This window comes from Gobio gobio (genome assembly GCF_949357685.1).
Source record: "Gobio gobio genome assembly, chromosome: 1".
Lineage (NCBI taxonomy): Eukaryota > Metazoa > Chordata > Actinopteri > Cypriniformes > Gobionidae > Gobio > Gobio gobio.
Window position 1 is genome coordinate 1,873,073 of NC_137097.1, and position 13,945 is coordinate 1,887,017.

General features: G+C 42.0%; 1 protein-coding gene across 1 annotated transcript in view; it reads right to left on the reverse strand.

Moving 5' to 3' along the window:
* LOC307127968 (NACHT, LRR and PYD domains-containing protein 12-like) overlaps nt 1-13,945 on the reverse strand; it is a 77,509-nt gene that overhangs the window by 22,930 nt on the left and 40,634 nt on the right. The window lies entirely within an intron of this gene.

The window sequence follows — 13,945 nt, forward strand, 5'->3', positions numbered from 1 at the left end:
TTTAGTTGAAAACTGTACTTATCTAGTAAATGCTTCTTGATTTAAGAATGTTTAAATATTTAGACTAGAAACAACACCAAAATGACTAATAAGAGAATTTTTTCAAATTCTTTTGTAAAAATGTTTTATGTTTTTGAAAGTAGTCTCATGCTAAAAAATAAATAATAAATAATTAAAATTAAGATACAATTTATACAAAACAAAATTTACTTTAAAGAAAACAATTCTCTTTCTACAAAACAAAACTCCAGAATCATTTCTGACAAACTTTGATATTAAATTAAAAAAATACCATTAGGCTATAATATTTAAACATCAATATGAAGCAAAATACGTTTGACTGGTACAATATTTATAGCATATGAGCAGAGATTTGTGAGTAAAAGCTTTATTGATGTGTAGATAGATAGATGTTTATTGTCCCTTAACAGGAAATTTGTTTTCACAGACTGTCATACAGTACACGCGACTGGCAAAAACATGTACACAGATGTTTTTGCCTGTCGCATGTACTGTATGACAGTCTGTACTGTCCTTACAATCAGCGGCGGAGTCCTTTGCTCTTAGAAATGAACAGCTTTTCATGAGGAGAATAAATCCAGGTTTATTGCTCAAACGCGTCTCAAAACGATGTATCTGAAGTAACGTTACAGCGCTTCACTAGATATGTTTGTATGAGTTGATGTGGCCGTTGATGCGGGGATCGTCAGTATTTGAATTTCAATAGAGTGCGCGATCCGTGGGCGTGGCCCCATTAGCGGATAATGAAGTGGATCGCAGGTGACCGACATGTATCGATTTTCAAACAGATTACATAAACTCAGAATATTTGTTTTCGATTTGGTTTACATTGTTTAAAACCTGACATTTCAGCGTTTCTTTAGACATATGTCTCATGATTGTGAGACAAGTATTCACTAAGCTAGAGGTCACTTTCTGAATGAACGTCTTTGACAGAGAGGCTGCAGATCGTGCATCATGTGTGTTTTCTTTGTTTTGCAAAAAGCAAAACATTTTGTTTTTATTGTGACTGTACACAAAAAAAATAGAAACTTAACAGATTAAAATGATGTATAATACTTGCCTGAATGATAAAAAACTAGTTATTTGAGTCTTTTTGGCACTGATAAGACAAAAAGAGAGCTGATCGTGCGCGGCGTGACCGCCGACTCGAGAGGGTTAATTTGTTACAATGTTGAATTTTCTTCTTGTTTCGGTTCGCTTTCACAAGGTAACCTTTCGAAGTGTAGCAAAATGTGTCCATGCAAGTCAAATGGGAGTACAACTGTCCTCCTATTGGTCAGAGTTTCCTCTGCGTCATCCATCAAGATTATTGACAAGTTCGCTCCATGAGCTTCTTGTGGCTTTATTTGTAATTGTCGAGCAAACACTATACTGTAGCCATTATTCCCGCTGTTAAATTATATACTACATTCGTAATAATACTGCAGCAAATTCTCTGGATCTCCCAGCGCTGTCTAGAGGTTAACTGTGTCAAGACACACGCAAACACTATACGGATGTTATAATTCATCGGGCAGCATTCTCACACTGAGAAGCGCAATTACACATTTTAAAGTCCCAATGAACCGGAAGAAGCAACTTTTTTTTAAAAGAAGTTTTTTTCAGTGCTGTGATGTATTTCCAAATGAAACGAAATATTGAATAGAGGGCAGGGTTTTACTTCAGTGCTCCTCCTCTCCATCTCTCGCTCATAGCAGACTAACGGTTGGAGGGAATTGGTTAAGGATATACAAAACCAAGCCGTTAAACTGACATCATCTGAGAAGGAATGCCATTCCAGACCGGAAGTTACTTTTCAGATTTTGATTAAAAATTACCACAACAAACCTTTTTTTTGTGTATTAACTTACACAGATTAATTGTAAAACACCCTAAAACCTGTAGTCTGTGGTAACAAACTAAATAAGGTCAATTTTGATTTCATGAGGACTTTAAGATGAAGAGGTGCTCTTTTGGTTTTCAACTGTGATTAACTAATGTGTTCACTCACAGACAATCAGACTATTTATATAGCACATTTTCCGTTATGAATTATAATACCATTTGGTCCATTGGGTTGGATTGCTTTCACATCTCAAGCGAACCGCAAAACCGAGTTTGTTTGCAATCGGGCCGAGAACACCTTGTTCAGGCAGTCTCAGAGCGATTGTTTCCGAGCATGATTGCTGTGTTCACATATGCCTAAAAGAACCGACCCAAGGGAGAAAATGTCTTCGGTTCAGAAACAAACGCTCAGGTGTGAAAACACCCTCAATCTCTTCCACTCCAGATAGGGGAGAATTCAGGTCATCAGGAAGAGTATTTTAGCCCTCAGTATCCTCCTTTTGTATTCAAAACCATTTTAATATATGTTATATCACATTTTATTCTCAACTCTTATTGTTATTTATATTTCTTATGCATGCTATTTTTAATTCCTATGCATCTGTTGTAATTATTTTGATTCCTTCTGTTATGCACTTTGAATTACCATTGTGCATGAAATGTGCTATATAAATAAACTTGCCTTGCCACACACACTTACTCAGACAAACACACACACACACACACACACACACACACACACACACACACACACACACACACACACACACACACACTCCCTGTCTCTCTCTCACTCACTCACTCACACACACACACACACACACACACACACACACACACACACACACACACACACACACACACACACACACACACACACACACACACACACACACACACACTGTTATGGGAACATTTAATCATAGCTATACATTAAACATTGCGCATGAAATGTTTATTGATTTGCATATATTCATACAAAACGTCTAAGGTTACGTATGTAACCTCTGTTCCCTGAGAACAGGGAACGAGCGCTGCGTCTAGCTGACGCTATGGGGAACGCCCTCGGCGTGACTGGTGTCTGAAGCTACTATCGAATCACGGCAAAGTCTTTGACCGACGTCAGCCCATGACGTCATCAACGTGCGACCCGGAAGTATAAAAGGGCGCCGTGCCAACACATACACATCTTCTCGTCTGAAGGGACTGTATGGCAGATAGGCCCTGAAGCATGGCAACGCGACGCAGCGCTCGTTCCCTGTTCTCAGGGAACAGAGGTTACATACGTAACCTTAGACGTTCCCTTTCGAAAGGGAACTCTCGCTGCGTCTAGCTGACGCTATGGGGAACGATATACCAACGCCGCCAAGCTGAGGGGAGTGTCTGCCCATTGGCAGTGACAACTGTCAACTCAAGTAATTCATAGAAAAACCTGAGCGATTCCCCCTCAGGTCCTGGGCTGACAGTGACAGCACTCCCTACGGTCATAGCCCAAGCTATACAACTAAACGGAACCCTAACGCACTGCGTGGAGTTCCATCTAGACAGCTCGAAGGCCCGGGACCACTACTTCCAAAGAAGGGGTCCCTTCAAGGGAATGTGGCTAGGGGACCCGAAGGAACCCCAGCCAGTCACTACTCGGGAAATGTTCTCCCGAGTGCCACCAGGGAGGCCTGACCTGGTGCCCTAAGTGTTATGGACACTTCGGTTTAGCCAACCCTGTCTGTTCAAACAGAGCCTCTGGATGGTGCCCAAGGGGCGTCCAAGCTAAGGGACTGAAACACAGGCAGTCTTACTTAGCCCGGAACTCAGAGACGGGTTATCCAAGAGAGCAACACTCAGCGTAGTGCTTTTTTAACCCTTGCTATCGAGGGGAGTCTGCCTGCTCAAATCAAGGATCTACCAGGTGCTTGTGTTTCAAAGCAGTAGGGAGGCCGAAAGGGCCTTAATGACTGATCTAACAGGGAGGCCTCATGAGAGGCCTACGACCGTCTGACCAGGCTCAGGCGGCTGAGCACTCATAGACGACCCTCATTGAGGGGAGCAGCTGAGCCTGCCTGGCGAGTAACCTCCAGCTGTAGGCCCAACTACCACAATTTCTCACAGAGAACTGGTAATCAAAGTGCCTAGCTCAGGAACTTCAACTTCAAGGAGGCCCTGTGGGCCTACTACTTGATAGCGGGTATTCCAGGGAGGCCTATAGAGGCCTACTACCTAACCGCAAGCCATGCTGGAAACCCAAGCATCCAGGCTCGGGACTCCGTCCTCAGGGAGGCCTTAGTGAGGCCTACTACCTGACAGCAATACCGCCTGCTGAGGTTACCCTTGTTTTCTCAAGGAGGCCTATGGAGGCCTACTACTTGACAGTCAAGCTACGCAGGCTAGTCGGGCATCCTGTTTAAGGAACCCGTCCTCAAGGGAGGCCTATTTAAGGCCTATTACCTGATAACCAGCCTTTAGGGAGGCCTGGAGAGGCCTACTACCTGATTGCAATACGTGCTAAATGACTGGGTCCCAGGAACACCTCAGGGAGGCCTGATGGGGCCTACTACCTCGTTCGAGTGACCACCATCTGGGACTCGACAGTCAAGCTACGCAGGCTTTTCGAGCATCCTGATTAAGGAACTCGCCCTCAAGGGAGGCCTATTAAGGCCTACTACCTGATAAGCAGCCTTCAGGGAGGCCTGGAGAGGCCTACTACCTGTTTGCAATACGTGCTAACTGTTTCAAATGACTGGGTCCCAAGAACACATTAGGGAGGCCTGATGGGGCCTACTACCTTGTTCGAGTGACCACAATCTGGGAGCTCACCCTCCGGGAGGCCTATTGAGGCCTACTACCCGACAGTCAAGCTACACAGGCTTTTCGAGCATCCTGATTAAGGAACTCGCCCTCAAGGGAGGCCTATTAAGGCCTACTACCTGATAACCAGCCTTTAGGGAGGCCTGGAGAGGCCTGCTACCTGTTTGCAATGCGTGCTAACTGTATCAAATGACTGGATCCCAGGAACGCCTTAGGGAGGCCTGATGGGGCCTACTACCTCGTTCGAGTGACCACAACCTGGGAGCTCACCCTCAGGGAGGCCTATTGAGGCCTACTAGTCGACAGTCAAGCTACGCAGGCTATCCGAGCATCCTGATTAAGGAACTCGCTCTCAAGGGAGGCCTATTGAGGCCTACTACCAGATAATCAGCCTTTAGGGAGGCCTGCTACCTGTTTGCAATTCGTGCTTAACTGTTTTAGATGACTGGATCCCAGGAACACCTTAGGGAGGCCTGATGGGGCCTACTACCTTAGAATTTAACAGCAGGTCTTCAGGGAGGCCTGATGAGGCCTACAACCTGCCTCTGGGAGTGACCACAATCTGGGAGCTCACCCTCAGAAAGGCCTAGTAAGGTCTTAGAGTTAACAGCAGGCCTTCAGGGAGGCCTGATGAGGCCTACAACCTGCCTCTGGTAGTGATCACAACCTGAGAGCTCACCCTCAGGGAGGCCTAATAAGGCCTTACAACTAACAGCGGGCCTTCAGGGAGGCCTGATGAGGCCTACAACCTGATAGCCGCCAGGCTAGCTGTCCCGATGCGCACATCGGTACATACCTCCAGTGAGGCCTGGTTGAGGCCTTCCAACTGAAAACGCGCCTTGTTCAAGAGGCCTACTGAGGCCTACAATTGACAGCCGACCTTCAGGAGAGCGTATTTGCCCCTTTTTAACCTGATAGCCAGCTAGGCTAGCAGTACCTTGATGCCTCAGCATTGGCACCTGCCTTACTAGAGCCTCCGATCTAAGTGGTACATATTACAAACGGTGGCGGTGCCTCAGCAACGCGCCTCCTTCATCCACATCCCAACTGACGCCTCAGCGTTCAGTCGTTGATGAATACCCAACTCTATACAGGAAACCTGGGGTCTGTAAGAAATACATATTTTTAGTGTAATACACAAAAATGACCACTCTCACCTGCGGCATGCTGAGCGAAGACTCATTGTGCGGTTCTCACCACCATGTTCTACCGCCCTTGAATGCCTGAAAGGGGCGTTCTCACTGAGCAGGTCCGGGCGGGCCGTCAGAACATAGTTCTACTCATCATGGGCCCGCCTCAGGCCTGATGTAAGAAGTGCCTGGGTAAAAAAATCATTAAAAGACATTAAAAAGGAAAAAGGAGAGGGCTAGGATGTAACCGCCCTCAAGGGAAGTGATCCATCACCAACGCCGAGAGCGTTGGTCCTGGATCACCTCCCTCAGATCCTTTTTCCCCCCGGGAATCCCATCTCCTCTGTGCCCTGCTCCTCCACGGAGGGGGGGGCACGAGAGGAGACGCTAGCCCTCTGGTCCTGCCTACGGTCCTCAGACCGTGAAGGACCAGGTCCCGCCTGCCTGGGTGGGGGCGCGGATCTCAGCGGTATGCATGTCTTAAATGCCGCTGAACGCGCCTTCGCCTCCCTGAACTTTCCAACCCCCGCCTCAACGGAGGTGCCGAAAAATTCAGTCGGCGAAACCGGCGAATCGAGGAGAAAGCCTTTCTCTTTCTCCCCGATATCAGCCAGGCTCAGCCACAGATGCCTCTCCGTGACCACCATAGCCGCCATAGAGCGGCCGATGGCATCAGCAGTCTGCTTGGTGGCCCGGAGAGCAAGATCTGTGGTGCGGCGCAGCTCAGCAACCGCCTCAGGGGACAGCCCAGCCCCCTGGTCGAGATCCTCCAGCAGGTCCGCCTGGTACGCCTGAAACACCGCCATGGTGTGAAAAGCAGCACCAGCCTGACCCGCTGCCGTGTATGCCCCTGCCGTTAAAGCACAGTTTGAGCTCTCAGTGTTGATGCCCACGAAACGCGAGAAAAGTCCGCAAACTTTCCTCGCCAGTCGGTAGCCTCAACACATATCCATATTCCCCTATCCCCTCGACATCAGCGAAGTTAAACGCTGATGCTGATGAATATTGGGTCGAATATGGATTCTTCCATGCCCTCTCGATCTCTGTAAGAAGATCAAGAAGGAATGGAAGGCTCATCTGAGCTGATGGTTTATGGCCAAGGAGAAAACGATCGTGCAATCTACCACGAGCGATCTCTCCTCTAACGCGCCAACATGGCAGCCGCAGCCTGCCTGCAGTACGTTCCATAACATTCATCAGCTCAGCATACACGGTCAGGGTGGCTGAGAGGATTCATACCACTCTCACCAGCCATCCCTAAGAGCACTTGCTGTTTAGTCTCGTTAACCGCCAGATCGTCGCGACGATCGGCGAGCTGCATCTGAGAACCCATGATGTATGCCAACGCTCAGCCTCAGCTTGAGCGGGACAGCATCATCCAGTCCCAGATGCCAAACTTTCTTCCCTCAGGAAAAAAAGCCAGACTAGAGTGGAGCGATCTCAGATTGAAAACCGCTCACACTCACACACAAACAACTTCAAATGAACTTGACTGTGCATGCTCTTGATCCCAGGCAGTAAATACACACTCGTGTGTATTAACAATTGAATTTGTTTTACCTTAACTCGTATAGCAGTTCAAACAGACAGTCCCTGAAGACGAGAAAGATGTGTATGTGTTGGCACGGCGCCCTTTTATACTTCCGGGTCGCACGTTGATGACGTCATGGGCTGACGTCGGTCAAAGACTTTGCCGTGATTCGATAGTAGCTTCAGACACCAGTCACGCCGAGGGCGTTCCCCATAGCGTCAGCTAGACGCAGCGAGAGTTCCCTTTCGAAAGGGAACCAGCTTACTAGGTAAAAGGTAATATACAGAATATAGAGAACACGTTCTATGTATGTACATGTTTTGTACAGGAGACATGAAGGCTGGGATTTGACACTCAGGGGTCAGGGTGGCCTAAACGTAGGGATCAGAGTTAAAATGAACAGCACACTTGGGATTTGAGCAAGTGCTGCTTTTTCTTGTCAGGTGTGGAAATTTACAGGAGGAGTGACTTTGTTTGGGAAACTGATAAAAGCTGAGTGCTGTTATGTCTAGTAAGTGCACTCTGCAGACATTGAAGATGACTGTATGACTGTGACTCATTTCTTGCAAGAAATTAAATCTTTATAAAGACAATTGGGCAAGGTTGTGTCTCTTATTCAGTAAGGCGGCGATAGTTAATTAGTTAATAGATAATTTTGCCACGACAACACACTCATACACGCACAAACACACACACAAACTAACACACACACTCTCTCACACACACACACACACACACACACACACACACATCCTCATACACACACAATATACTATAACAGTATGGTAAATATGGAATCTGACACATCACTTCATAGGGATCAGTGGTGGTGACTATCGGAGTGAACTGTCAGCAGTGATAAGGTGCTCCAGATCAACCGTACGAACGAATGACTTACAGAAGGCCTACTTAACAGAACGTTTTGGGAAACACACATTAACGTTAAGGTACAGCTTAAGGTATAACTTATGCCAAGTTCACACTGCACAATTTTCAAACTCGTCAGATCATAGTTCTTCTCTCACGGCATGACTTTACAATAGGAAGAATCGGCAACAACTCTGTCCGGTCCACAAACTACGTTTCACAACCAAACACATGAGATGTGACAAGGAAACAACGCAAGATCACACCTGTGTCACACCGGAGTTCTTGCGCAATTGTTATTAAAAATGATAGCCTGCAGAAAGCTTGTGATCCAAATTATCTGTGTGCTGATTTGCAGCAGAGAAAAAAAAAATTTGGTTGGAGTTGAAGGTAAATAAATAATTTTGCAATGTGCTGCTGTTGCGGCTGGTCAAGCAAATGTTTGTGCTTTGTTTCTGTTTGGTATAACTGTACATATATTTATTAAAATACTGATATTCTGGTCTATAACTCCCCCCCGAATCTCCCGGCATCCTGTATCTTGCTCTCTCATTGGTTGTAGGTCATCGGCGATGTGATTTTCAGTCAAAACACATTTCGCACAGCCGGATTTTGAATCGCTGACGGGTCCAGATATTTAGCATGCCAAATCTTTCATAGGCATCGGTGACTCAGCGATTTCTCTCAGATCGCGTCTTTGTTAATTCACACTGCGTGATTGTCACTCGGGTGAATGAATAACGATTTGCCTATGATTTCGGGCATTTGTCTGTGATTTCCCAAAACCTAGCGACTTGGGCCTACAATCATACAATGTGAACTCGGCATTAAGAATGACATAGAGTTAAGAAGTTTTCGTGAAACCCAGCCCAGGACTGTTTTAGTGCCTACAAAACACATAACTGTACTTATTTGTAATTGAGATAGTGGTGGAATATATATAGTAATCTCTTATTCCTCACCTCCAGGCATATTCATAGAAAAGAAGCTCACACTGCAGCTAAAGTTCAACTTGCTCAGTCAGCTTGGATCATAAAATGTTTAACATTCTATTAGTTGTCAAAACTGTTTTGTTTTGTTACTGTTTATATGTTTATTGTTTAATGTAATGCTGGAACCTGTACAAAGAGCTGTACTGAAAACAAATTCCACCAGCTTGGCTGTGTGGTCATTAAATAAAGGAAGGAGGAGGAGGAATAAAATAAACAGTTGCAATATTTCTATCAGAAGTAAATTGAATTCAGTACAAAGTAAAAAAATTATGTTCTCTTTTAAATCCCCATGTCAAAGACTATGAATATGACAAGTGCCACCGACACAGCACACACTGTAAACGGCAGAATGTAACATTAGTAATTTTATGCACATTTAAATGTGATCCATTTTCTATTTGTAGTTTTCCAACTACACAAATTTGGGACCTATTTTTGAGCACAAACGCTCAGTGCTCACATGACTTTGTGCATTAATTACATATTCAAATTACATATCAATTTGTGTCTTACACTGTGATCTCACATATCAGTATATTTTATTACATACTGTAATCTTATTTACATACTGTTGTCTTATTTACTACATTACAATGTGTAGCCGTCGCGCTGGATTACTGCATCTTCTGAGGCAGCAGCAGAAATGTAGGAGGCTGGTATTAGCAGCTTTATTCCGTGCTGTTGTCTCTGCCGGTCTCAAAACATGTCTCCATTATATTGTCATTTTCTGCTCATCCGGCACTTTGCAACAACTCAACCTTGTTTCAGCATGTTTCCTATAACAACGTCTGATGTTTACATTTGTCGTGCTGTGAGAAAGTCACATAAACCACGCAAAATCCAATAAGAGCAGTTAGCCTGAAAACGATTTCCAGAAAGGTGTTTGAATAGGATTTCAAACCTCATATGAATGTAGCTTGAAACTGATTTGCGTTTCATGTGATTTTTGACGTTCACACTCGCTAAGTCTGATCAGATTTCAAGGATATGCACAAATATCGGATTCAAATATCTAAATGAAGCCTTTGATGAGCAAAAAGATGTTGGATCCATGATGCCATGGAAAACAAATTCTACATTGAATTCTACATTAAACAGCAGGAGTTCATCCCTAATGCTTAATCATCACTTAATCATTGAATTATCTTATTAGCTTCAACACTGTTGTAGTCTCTGTAGATTGGACTCATATAGACACAGAGCAAGTGTTAATTGAACTCTGAGAATTTTACCGTGCTCTTTTACAGCTTTTTTTCTTATTTATTTATAGTATTAGTATTATTATTATTATTATTATATACTGCATAAATGTTAATTAGATTTTAAGTTATGGAAGTGCAAAGTAGATCTTATTCACTTATCCTGATAAGCTTCATGAGCACGTGCACGGGTTGAAGCGCTATTTTTAGCACGAGTGTAATGTTTGTTAATAGATTTAACGTAAAAAAACATCATTAATCTTGACAAACTATATATCATTCTAAAGGTCTAAACCTCAAGCATCGAGGACAGACCACTGTTTTTCATTGAAAAGCTTATAACGGCTGTATTTTTGCATCAATGTAAGCAATACACATCAACGATTTTATAAATAAAAACAGAGTACATACCTTTAGTGTCCTAATTACGAGCCAAACACGCATCCATTGCAAACAATTCCAGAACGAATGGAAAGGTGAGGGTCCACTGAATAACATCCCATAGAGCATTTTAATCCAACGAAACAATAACGGTGTAATATTGATGGTTAATCCTTTGTTTACATTGCATTTCTGCGGAGCGAAGTATCATACTAGACTGTTATGCAATAAAATAATGCACCAAAAACAGTCTCCCGGTAGAATAAAGTGGCATGGGTTTAAAGCTTAGAATGTTACGAACAAAATCCAACTAACCCCACTCAAAAACATGCAAAGATAGCCGCGATATAGTCAAAAATATCCAACCATAGCGATCGTTTTATCTGATGTCATGACGTGCTCATCCAATGATAATGTCTGTTTATCTGGAGCCAATAAAAGCATTGAATCGTCATGACTGACAGAAAATGTAGCCAATGAGCACACGATTCCAACGAGACCTTGCATGTGTATGTTTGTCACATGGGCGTGAATATTTATTCATCTGAATGTGCCAATGTGGCGCTATCTCCGACGAGATGCAGCGAGCCTGACACCCCCCATCTGACAGCTAAAAGCTAACGCGCTAGTAAACAAACAGAGGTCTCTTTGTAGTAACTGTTTGCTAATCTTACTAACTGGACGGAATGTATTATCCAATGGATCGTCAAAAGAAGTTTTTATTGTGCTGAAATGCTTTATTTGAGCTCACTCGAAGCAGCGATGTGAAAAAGGAGAGTGAACACAGCGGTGACGGTGCTTGTTGACAGAGAAGTTGATCCAATAATATACCGGTGAGTTGCTATGTGTAGTTGTTTATGTATATTGAGAATGTGTGTGAGAATGTATGTATTTTATTGTTTCTGTGTGCTAGAAAAAATGCAATATACCAGTATGCATTATACATATGCTGATATTTTGCATTTTTCCTAGCACACATGGGGAAAAAGTATATAATTTTTCCCCATGTGTGTGTAAATAAAACATATATATATATATATATATATATAACACATGTAATTGTTTATATATATATATATATATATATATATATATATATATATATATATATATATATATATATATATATATATATATATATATATATATATATATTGAGACTGTATTTATTTTATGTTTTTCCTGTGTGCTAGAAAAATTACAATATACCAGTATGCATTATACATATGCTGATATTTTGCATTTTTCCTAGCACACATGGGGAAAAAGTATATATAATTTTTCCCCATGTGTGTGTAAATAAAACATATATATATATATAACACATGTAATTGTTTATATATATATATATATATATATATATATATATATATATATTGAGACTGTATTTATTTTATGTTTTTCCTGTGTGCTAGAAAAATTACAATATACCAGTATAGATTATACATATACTGATATTTAGCATTTTTTCTAGCACACACAGAAAAAAAAAATATATATATATATAATATATAAAATGCATTTTTTTCCCCTGTGCTACAAAAACAAATTGACGAAAAAAGAAAAGTTCTGGACGGCCGACCATCTGTGTGATTGTTGAATGCTCACTGTTTCACCGGCCATTATATTGATTGTAGGACTGTGTGAGAATGTATGGGTCGCCGTCAATATGAATGCTCACTGTATAGCCGGCCGTTAGATTGATGCTTGGGCTGTGTGAGAATGTATGGGCCGCCGTCAATATGAATGCTCACTGTATAGCCGGCCGTTAGATTGATGCTTGGGCTGTGTGAGAATGTATGGGCCGCCGTCAATATGAATGCTGTCTAACCGACTGCCCATCAGTTTCATTGTTCATGGGATGGCCTGTAATTAGAGTGAATGATGACAGTGTGATTGTTGATTGAATGGGCAAACTATACAGAAATAGGACATGCAGTGCTAATTCTCATTCCTTTCCTTGCCATTCTACAGGCATCAGGTTGAGTCTTCAGATGAGCTATGGCATCCAAGCACCAGCCAACCAGCAGAAAAGAGAAGAACGCTTTCAGATTCTTCAAGATCTGCACTTGCTGTTGTAGACCTGAATCCGCCAGTAAAAGGCCAGTAAATGTTTTTTTTTTTTACATTTGCAAATTGTGTGTGTTTTTATAGCTATATATTTATATTATATTGTTATTTATATTACTAGTTATATTTATAGTTATTATACTTATATTACTTGTTGTATTTTCAGTTGCAAAGAAGTTTAGCTCTTTTTTATTAATATTTCATTTTTATTATATTTTTATAAGTTCTGTTGTACAAATAAATCACTAATACAAAGTCTTATGGTTCTGCCTATTATTTTATAGTTGAAAAAGCATTCAAGCATCATATATGATGGCTAAAACAGCTTGCAGTACACTTCATAACATTAGGTTATCAAGTCTCCTGTAGGTTTCTTGGCACCTGGACATATTCTTAGAAAAAAGCATGCAGGAACCCCATTTTTCATGATATCTTCGTCAAATTTTAAATATAAACTGATGAGACTTTTGCCTTTCAATTCATTAACTAACTGGATTCCTCCAGGCTTATTTTCATATATTTTTACATCAAATAATAAAGTGTTCATTGTAGCACAAATCATCTTCAAGACACTTCAACTTCTATAACTGTTTGTCTTTCTAAGTTTTTTTCTACTTTAATGTTTGGGTAATAAACTCTAAAGTGTCTTCTTTTTAAAGATGTCTAAATTGTGCATGTAGTGCAAATTGTTTAGCAACTGCAATTGTTTTAGTTGGGAGATGTCATTTCTGGGGATGTGCCTCAAGCAGGCGGAGGGAGAAATGGAACAGACATAGTCTTGGAAAAAAGCTTGCAGGAACCACATTTTTCATTATATCTTCCTCAAACTTGAAATATAAACTGATAAGTCGTGTGGCTTTCAATCCATAACTGAACTGGATTCCTCCAGGTCTATTTTCATATATTTTTACATGAAATAATACAACATTCTGTGTAGTGCAAATAATTTTTGAGGCATTTCAACTATTATAATTTTTTATCTGTTTGAGAATTATCAACTCTGATTGCTTTTTAGTAGAGTCCCAAGTGTCTTCTTTCCAAAGATACCTTAATTGTGCCTGTAGCACACTGTTCTCAGGAGCTATAATTGTTTTAATTCAGGTAGGTCGTTTTCAGCTGTGAGCC